This window comes from Lathyrus oleraceus, chromosome 3 (assembly GCF_024323335.1).
Source record: "Lathyrus oleraceus cultivar Zhongwan6 chromosome 3, CAAS_Psat_ZW6_1.0, whole genome shotgun sequence".
NCBI lineage: Eukaryota > Viridiplantae > Streptophyta > Magnoliopsida > Fabales > Fabaceae > Lathyrus > Lathyrus oleraceus.
Window position 1 is genome coordinate 432,719,187 of NC_066581.1, and position 9,779 is coordinate 432,728,965.

The following is a 9,779-nucleotide window of genomic DNA, read 5'->3' on the forward strand; positions in this document are numbered from 1 at the left end:
TCGGCGGCGCCGAGAAAACACGACCACTACGGGTCAGGCCACTGACATCAGCAATGTTAACAACAGAGGTAGAGGGTAGAGGCACCTCCTTCCCATCTTCCAATGCAACAACATTGTAACGATAGGGAACAGACTTATTAGAAGAATATGGCACAGGGCCAGCTGGCTTGATTATGAGAGCAGGAGAAGCCTTCTTCTTGATGCCATCATACCAGATGACAACAGGCTCGGGGATCCTGAATACCGACGATATCACATTGACTTCATCATCCTCATCACGATTTTGAAGTATCTCAATTACACCTTCGTCCAGCATTTCTTAGATGTCCTTTCTAACTTGACGACATCCCCTCTCATTGACAGTGCAAACACGGTGCTGGTTGTTATGCTGATAGTGTTGGTTTTCTCTGAAAATAGGTGCTATGTGAGCCACCTGATGCTGGTTACCGGCGGAACGCACGGTCTTCCTCTTCACAGAGGGTCTTCTGGATTTGATATGGGAGGTCACAGCATGTGCCTCACCATCTTTCTTCTTTCCAAATGCCCCATATCGTATGGTAGAAGAGCCTTCTTCTCTAGTCAGGCGCCCTTCCCTGACTCCTTCCTCCAGACACATCCCCATATTCATCATCTCGGTGAAGTCAGAAGGAGCGTTGGCAATCATCCGCTCATAATAGAATGAGCTCAAGGTCTTCAGAAAGATCTTGTTCATTTCTTTCTCTTCCAGCGGAGGCACAATCTGTGCAGCTAATTCTAGCCACCTCTGGGCATACTCCTTGAAAGTTTCCTTGTCCTTCTGGGACATGGCCCTCAATTGATCCCTATCGGGAGCTATATCCACGTTATATTTGTACTGCTTGACGAAGGCTTCGCCAAGGTCGTTGAAGGATCGGATGTTGGCGCTGTCCAAACCCATATACCATCTTAGGGCGGCATTGGACAGGCTGTCTTGGAAATAATGAATGAGGAGTTGATCATTGTCGGTCTGAGTCGACATTTTCGGGCGTACATAACCAAGTGGCTGAGAGGTCAAGTGTTTCCCTTGTACTTTTCAAAGTCAGGCACTTTGAATTTTACAGGGATCTTGACATTTGGAACCAGGCAGAGCTCAACAGCAGACTTGCCAAAGAGGTCCTTCCCTCTGAGAGTTTTGAGTTCCTTGCAAAGCTCAAGGAACTGATCATTCATAGCATCCATTTTTTCATACACGTCTGGGCCCTCAGATGGATCAGAGTGATAGATGGTGTCGTCTACTCTTGGCATAGTATGCACGACCAGAGGTGGCACAGCAAGAACCGGGCTAGATGCCGACAGAGAAGCAAACGTTGGGGCGAGACCCTCAGGAACAAAATTCGCGGGCATCCCCTGGGGAAACTCGGCTGGCATAGCAGTAGGCATGAAATGGGCACTGGCAGCAGGCACTGTTGAAGAGGCAATCTCAAAGATGACTGTCCTCTGAGGAGGAGTTGAAGGCGTTGGAGTACACTGGCCTTGAGTGGCCAAGAAAGACTCCATCAGGGCAGTCAATCTTTCCACTTCCTCCTCTATCTCTTTGTTCTCTTGTTCAAGGTGATCCATTAGTCTTGAGGAGTTGGCTCTAGTGTAGTACCGGTGAGTCAGCTTGTCTTCAAAATAAATGAAGAATACAGAGTTAGACCATTGAACAAGAAGCCTGGAGCAAAACCTGCTTATGCACATGATGCATGCAATGCTTGTGCATATGATTTATTTTTTAATCAGAGGAATTTTTGAGTTCTATTTGCAAATGTTGGAAATATTAATCATTTAGACATATATGGAAATATCATATCAATAATATCTGGAAAAAAATTTACACCAAAGAAGTACAGTCTTGGTAACCAAATACAATACAAGGGAGAAGGAAAATGAACATCCTATGGAACCCTAGAAACAATCGTCCAAAGCTCTCGAGACCGGAAGATAACCTGCACGAAGCCTCTTCACCTCTCGCTCATAGGCTGCCTCCATATTCGCCTTCTCTTTGGCGAGTCGATCGTACTTCCTCTTCCAAAACTTGGAAGACTGAGGAAGAAGAGAAGTCACCACATTATCAGGCTCGTCAATAACCTGATGCTCAAGAAACTCTATCAATGCATCCTTATCTCTAAGCTGCTGAAGTAGCTCCTCTCGTTCATGAATCCAAGCACGTGAACGGTCTTCGTCTCTCAACTCCTCTACTCCTTGGTCAGGGAGGGTTGAAGGTCCAGCCATAACCAAAGGTGTAGGTCTCGGATACTCATAAGGCATAAGGTACTCGGAAGCTCTCCTCCTCACCCACGAGGTATAGGGTTCCAAAGCAATACAGCTCTTCGGACCAAGCTCTTTCCTTCCATTCCTATGAATCTTGCGCCAAGCGCGGACCATCCTGCCCTTCAAGCTTTGGGGATCTTTACCCTCTTGAAAGAACACACCTTCTAACAGAACATTATTAAGTTTATCCTTTAAGGGGAACCCAAGCTAACGAAGTGCTAAAACGGGGTTGTAGTTAATCCCACCACATGTACCAAGAAGAGGCACATTGGAGAATTCACCACAAGAGTCAATAATCTGCACATTATCGTATACATGGTTGTACCAAAATATATCATCATTAGTGAGAGACATAAGCCTCGTGGACCACCGCAGACATCCTTTGTTCTCCTTGAAGGCGACTGTCTGTGGCAAGTGCGAAATAAACCACTTGTACAACAGAGGCAAACAACACACAATGGTACCACCACCCTTTGCATTCCTCATATGCAAAGAGAAATAAGTGTCACCCAACAGAGTAGGAACGAGATTAAGAGTAGAGAAAATCCTAATAGCGTTCACATCCACAAACTTGTCAAGGTTGGGGAATAACGCTAGCCCATAAATGAGAAGTACAAATATGGCCTCGAAGGCATCCTCATTGATGGCCTTCCCATTCAAAATAGCTTGAGCAATGAGGAACTCAGAAGGGAGACCTTGAATTCCACCTTTGGTTGTCATATGAGCACCAACCAGAGATTCATCTATATGCAACAGATCAGCAATCTTTTGAGAAGTAGGCACTCTCTCCAAGCCACTGAACGGCAACTGATCTAGAATAGGTATACCCACAAGATAGGCATACTCCTCAAGCGTAGGCAAAAGCTGGAAATCCGAAAATGTGAAGCAACGGTACAAGGGATCATAGAATTGCACCAATACACTCATCAGTCCTTTATCCACTTGAGTAGCAAGAATAGACAGAAGCTTCCCATGACGAGCCTTGAAACTCCAAGGGATCTAGTACATAGGATGTCAAACTCCTTAACTCTTTCAAGTCGGATTGTCTAAAACTGTACTTCTTTATATTTCTTCTTTGTTTATCCATGTCTGAAAATTTGCAAATATACCTCTTAAGTTCCTTGAAAATTTTCTCATTGTTGATGATATGGATGCAAATCGATGCATGAATGCATGGATGCAACAATCACACTCAAGGATCAAGCAAAGCACACCACACAAAGGTAATGGGATGGATCAAGTCATCCTTAATATCAATCATCCATTTTGGTGGATTATGGTTTACACCTTATCAAAACCCAAGTTCCATTGATATTAAGGATACACAAGAACAAATCAACCATGAATCAAGGGTTTGTTGCAAGTCACGAGCATGGAGTCTCGGTTAAGAACCACCCAAAGGGAGTGTACTAGGGTTAAACCTGCCAGTCATATTCTACAAGAGGTTCCCATAGTCATCGTCCCATCTTTCGGATATTATCGGATAAACGACTACTCGTATTCCAAAAATATTCTCAAGAGAGACTCTTATGAATGTAGTATCGCGTAACAATCGTATCAAATCTTACACTTGAATGACCTTCGCACTACTTCCTAAGAATAGGCCAAGATGAGCTTGGTAAACTAAGGTCCTTGGCTTCTAAGGTCTATATTGGAAAGAGTAATGCCTAACCACGACTACTCGTGTGACATTATTGATCCCAACATGACCTCCACCAAGTGAATGGGCTTGCAAGCCAACTTGCTAAGGAATAACTCCACACAAGCCAACAAGACTATGCCATTCTCCTATCCTAAGTGCACTCGAGTTCGGGGATAGAACTCATCTCACAAAGATCACCAAGCACACAAGCAATTAGTATATCAAGCAATTCATACATTACATACAATACAATAATCCCAAATTGCACAAAAGTATGTCACAAAATAATATACACAATACAATACAACGAATGTGAAAAGTAGGTAAAACCCACTAGGCAAATATCCCCAGCAGATTCGCCACTTTTCTGTAGCAGGGTATTCGTTACCTTTAGATTTATTGACTAAATCAAAAGTAAATCATACAATTCGAGCCGCCACCGCACTTCTATTTATCCAAAGGAAAGGTTAGAAAGCGAATAAAAATAGAGAAGTTTTATCAAATAAAAAACTAATAAAAATGTCAGAGATCGAGGTAAGGGGGTTGATTATGCAATGGGAAGGTTTTAAGCACCCAAAACATCCTAGGTACTCCTAGGGAATCCTTTTCACAATTTGTTGTAAAGGTAGGTTGGTATTTGTGAAAATTTTATTTGTGCAAACATGATTGGGGAGATGAGAGAAGAATGTACAAATTATTTACAATTTTTTGTGTTTGAATGGATAAACCCATTGCCTACATACCATCTTAAAAAATATTAGGATCAGAGCCTCGTAGTTCGGGGTAAAAATCTCAAAACAAGTTGGTGAATTGATTGGTCCAAAAGCCTTAAGTTCTTTTGTTATCCAAGGGAGAAACTCAACCTAAAACCACAAATCCATCATGTGATGATAGCTTCAACATGCTAGTGAGGGGTTAACCCTATAATAAGCATAGAAGTCTTATTGTCCATCACTAAGGATATAGGTGAGTATTATATCAACTTCAAGGATAACTCAAACCTAATAGCTAATGTTTATGAAAAGCTTTGGTAAGAAGTGGCCATTGAAACCACAAAAACAATTGAATGAGTTGTATTTACCAATGAAAAGTATTTACAAAATATGGTCAAAGTTGACTTAGGATTTAATTCAAAAAGTGTTGTGAAAATAAAGTTTGAAAATCAAAAGCATAATGCTTAGGTTTCTAATTTTGAAAACAAGTGTTAATGTTGGCACAAAAGTTTTGGCTTGGGTTAGAGTGGAGGGAAGAAGAAGAATGGCTAAGTCCTAAACATACAAGAGGTGAAGGAAGAGAAATAAAACCACAAATGTTCCCTTCTTGAGATCATAGTGATGATCCAAGTAGCTCCCATCCTTTGGAATAAGCAAGCAAATAAGCAAATACTCAAGCAATCAATCACACAATCAAACAAGCTCCTAGGAATCTTCCAATAGCTTTTGTATCTCTCACTTTGGATGCTCATGACAATGGTTCTTCAATTAGGCTCAAGTTGGAATCTCTAGCACAAGAACACACACATCAAAAAGTTCCACAAAGCAAACAAAGAATGGACAAGAGTAAGTTTAGAGATTAGGTCCTTTCAATTCATCTTCAACATTAAGCATTCTAAAGGCATGAGGCCTAGTTGCTCTTTGACATTTATAGCACTCTAAAGGCATGAGGCCTAGTTGTTCTTTGACTCCATTTTGCATAGGGAATGTCCTAAATTATAAGTCCTTTTGTCCATTTTCAATTGGTTCACAACAATCAAAACAAAAACACAAGGACAATAGTATTTACACAATTATGTGCTCAAGGGAGCATAAGGAAAATTGCATTAACATAAACATGAGCTCAAGTGAGCAAAGGGAAAAAGCAAATGAATAATATGTACAAGAATATTAAATTTGCATTAATGTAAAGTGCAAGAATTAAAAGTTAATGGTCAATAGTTAGAGTTAGTGTGCCATAAGGAAATTTAGAGCTATATTAAGCAATCGTAAGTGGACTAATGTAGTAGTCACACCTATCGAAGGCCGGTTAATAAAAATATAGGCAACAAACACAAGTTAGAGACCTTAACTAGTAAGCCAAGCTCCTACAACTTGTCATGCCAAAAGAAAATGAGAATGATCTTGTATTGATTTAGGTTTTTTGCTTGATTAAGAAGAAACGTATCCTTAATGCAAAGCCATTCACTTGATCTTTGGATCAAGATGAATTAGATTTGAATCAAGGAAGGTTAAACCTCCTATACATCAAGGCTAACCACCAATCTTTAACTCATTGATCAAAAAGAAAAAGAATGTACATTAATGGAATCAAAATGAAGTAGGTAAAGCACATTGACCAAAGATAGATGAAACCAAGGTCAAACACTAGTAAACAGAAGCAGAATGAAACTTAGAAGTCAAGAAACAAATAAAATATTTTTGGTATTTTTGAAAATTAAAATAATACTTGAATTAAAATAAACAATTAAAGGTCAAACTTCAAATCCATTTCAAATCAACTTTGAAAAGTCCAAATGGATCATCCTAAGTTCAACAAGGTCAAACAAGGTTTGACAAAAAAATTTAGCATTTTTAGAAACCAGAAACTATTTTTAATCAATTAAAAATGAATAAAAAATAACCTAATTGAACTAATATCTCAAATAAATCTCAAATCAGTTAATAAATTGATGAGAATATTTTTCATAGATTCATCATCATTCAAAGAGGTTAAGAAAATATTTTTGCATTTTTTGAATATTGGAAACTATTTAAAATGAATTAAAAATAACCAGAAGAGAGAAAATTCACAAAAAATATCAAATGATAAAATAAAAAATATTAAAAATCATTTTTAGAAACTAGAAATTAAAAGGGAAATAATGCAATTGGTCCCATATTTTTTGGAATTAAAATGAAAGAGTTATGATTTTTTGAAATAAAATGGAATAAACAAAAATAAAAGGAAATTCAAAAAATGAGAAAAAACCACACGCGTTGGATCAATTTCATTAATTGACCTGGCACATCAAACGATCCACATGTGTGCGCCCACCAAAGTCCAGAGTCAATGAGAAACATAAAGTATTTAAAAAAGTCATAAAAATGGAGAGTTGAGATTAGATCTGGAGATAAGATCCAAGGGTCCACAATTAACCTGGCATGGCATAAGCGCCGGTGGAAGTTGCTGACATGGAAAACTCAACCAAACGAAGCGATCTATATATCATTAGACAGATGGGGTAATGTACATCACCCCTGTACCATTGGATTCTCCTCTAGACTCTCATATGAAGAGAAAACAGAGAGATGGTGTTTAATCTGAACTTCATGGATTTGCACAATTAAAGACACAATTCAAATGCCTCTGATGAGTGGACTTCAGCCAAGCCAAGAAACACAAGAAACAAACAATAATTAGTGAGTTTCAAAGAAGAAAAGTTTGTGCATCAACCTTGGAAATGTGGATCTATGAAGCACGATTCCCCTCAACTATTGATTTCAGTTTACTCTTGAGGTGAAGATGAAGCAAGGCCAAGGAATTTTAAGTCTAATAATCAACCAATGAAGTTGAAAATTAGATCTGAAATTTTGAAATGAAAGAGAGAATTCCTTTAGGTATGGTTATGGATTCAATTGTGCAGCATATCAGGCGCCTTCAGGTTGGAGAATAATGAAGCCAAGCACACTTATTTATAGTGAAAGGCAAAGCAAGGCATGAGAATTATGTGTGCATGAATGAAGAGGGTCTCCATGCATGGGCATGTACAGGCGCATGGAGGGCCCAAATCTTATTGGTTTGGCAAGCTTAACATCAGCATAGTATTTTTGGACGTGCAGATATGATGTAATTGGATTATGCATGAAGTTTGAATCAAGTTTCCATAATTGCACCAAAATCTTCCCCTCTTCGAAAATGCCCCTTCCAAAAATAAAGCATGGCCTTGTGGGTAATGGTTGGAAATTTCTTGACATGAGGATCAATTATTATATTGAACAAAACTTCATTTGGAATTGGGAAATTAGTGAAAATTGGTCATAAAGTCCAAGGTGCAAAACATGTGTATGTGAATATTTCCAAGATGGGACAACTTCAAGCCCTTATGTTTCAATGGTGTGGGCTTCAAATGACAAAACCTTCAACAATAAAGTTGTAGATCGTTTCAATACAATGAATTTGGACTCAAATTTTGCATCATTTGGACTTTTTGTGAGGAAGTTATGGGCACTTGAAGTTGGACTTTTTCACATTTCAATACCTTTGGTCCAAAGTGACCTATAATATTTTGCATTATCACATGTATTTATTTTAGGGTTATGAAAATTTGTTCAACATAAAAAATTAAGTATACATATTAAAATTTCCAATTCATTTGATCCCACCTCAAAATCATGAAAAATGAGTGAGTTAGGTCTTTGGGAAGTTGACCCAAAATTAGGGTTTCAGTCAAAATGACCTATAATGTTTTGAAATGGATGATGACCTTCCAAGCTTCAAATCAATTTTTTATGAACATGAAAGTTGTTCATATGGTTCTTAAGAACATTGTTTCTCTTTGGGTTCATCTTCATTTGACAAACACATTAAAAGTTAGGTCTTAGTGGATTTCAAAATAATCAGATGAATTGACTGATCAACTTCTCAAGTCCATACCTCAAATCTTGATGAATTGATGATTGAGGATACTCAAATAAGCTCATATATGCATGAAATGATGAGTGAAAGAACTTCCCATGATTTTATTTGATCATGGGTTTAGGTTGCTTCATGAGCAAGGCATAGTTGATGAATAGTTGGATTAGGGTTTCTTTGGGAAACAACCCTCAAGCCTTTTGGTTTGCTTTGATCAAATTGACATATTGAGATACTTGGGAGGCATATATGATGAATGAGAGCCTTGGGAACAATTGTCATGCTTGCTTTCCACTTCATCTAGCCATATCATTGAGCATAGGGTCTCCTAGAAGCCTTGGATCTTATGATTGCTCAAGCTACAAAACAAAAGATGTTAATGACATATTTTTGTGCTTTTGGTTAGTAAACAAAGTAATAAAAGCAATAATATACAATTCAAGCATGCTTGGTGATCTCAAACCAACTCACAAATGTTCCCACCCAAGGGGAAGGAGCCAAGATGCTATGATCCTTGAGGCCAATGCAAAATGCAATGATATGATGCCATGAGGGATCTTAGGGTCAAAATTAGGGTCTTACACTGGGAAATTAAAGAAAATTAATTCTTCCCTGACAAACTTGGACTTAGGCACCTGAATCATGATGAAATGATGGTTGCTTTGTATCTGCAAGTCATTATAGTTATCCAGGCTTTGGTATTGGTGACTCATTCTCGTGGTTGGTCGTTTCTTGAATGCCCTGGAGCCCTATTAGTCAAATCTTCCTCATTGGTCAGCAGATTGCTACATTAATTTCAGTATAGGCCAACTGGGGATTTGCAAAGTTACAAGGAATTGGTTGGGGTTGGGCAGGAGTAATCTGGCTCTACAGTATTGTCTTCTACATTCCACTCGACATGATGAAATTTGCCATGCCACACCAACAGCTATAGTGTAACCATCTTCTAAGGATTTTGTTCCAAATGAGTTAGACTTAACTGAAAGTTTTTTTCAAATAATGTTTGATGGCATGTCTGCGCCGAATTTAACGTGACAGTGGTAAGCAACCTTATGCAGTAGGGTCGGTAATGCTTCGAACACGTCATCAAAACATCCTAAAGAAAGCAACAACGCATGTGCAGACTTAACTTTAGATTGAAGATCGACAACTTCAATTAAACCACTGCAGTTTGTGACAACACTCATGCCCTCCTCTAGAATCCCTTCAACATTATTAGGATAGACAATGGAGAAAGTGTTGAGTAAAGATGATTGAG

The 9,779-nt window shown here is 38.7% G+C and overlaps 1 pseudogene; it reads left to right on the top strand.

Annotated features, from left to right (window-relative positions):
• LOC127131582 (plasma membrane ATPase 4-like) overlaps positions 1-9,455 on the top strand; it is a 29,861-nt pseudogene extending 20,406 nt beyond the window's left edge.
• The last annotated feature ends 324 nt before the right edge of the window (positions 9,456-9,779 follow it).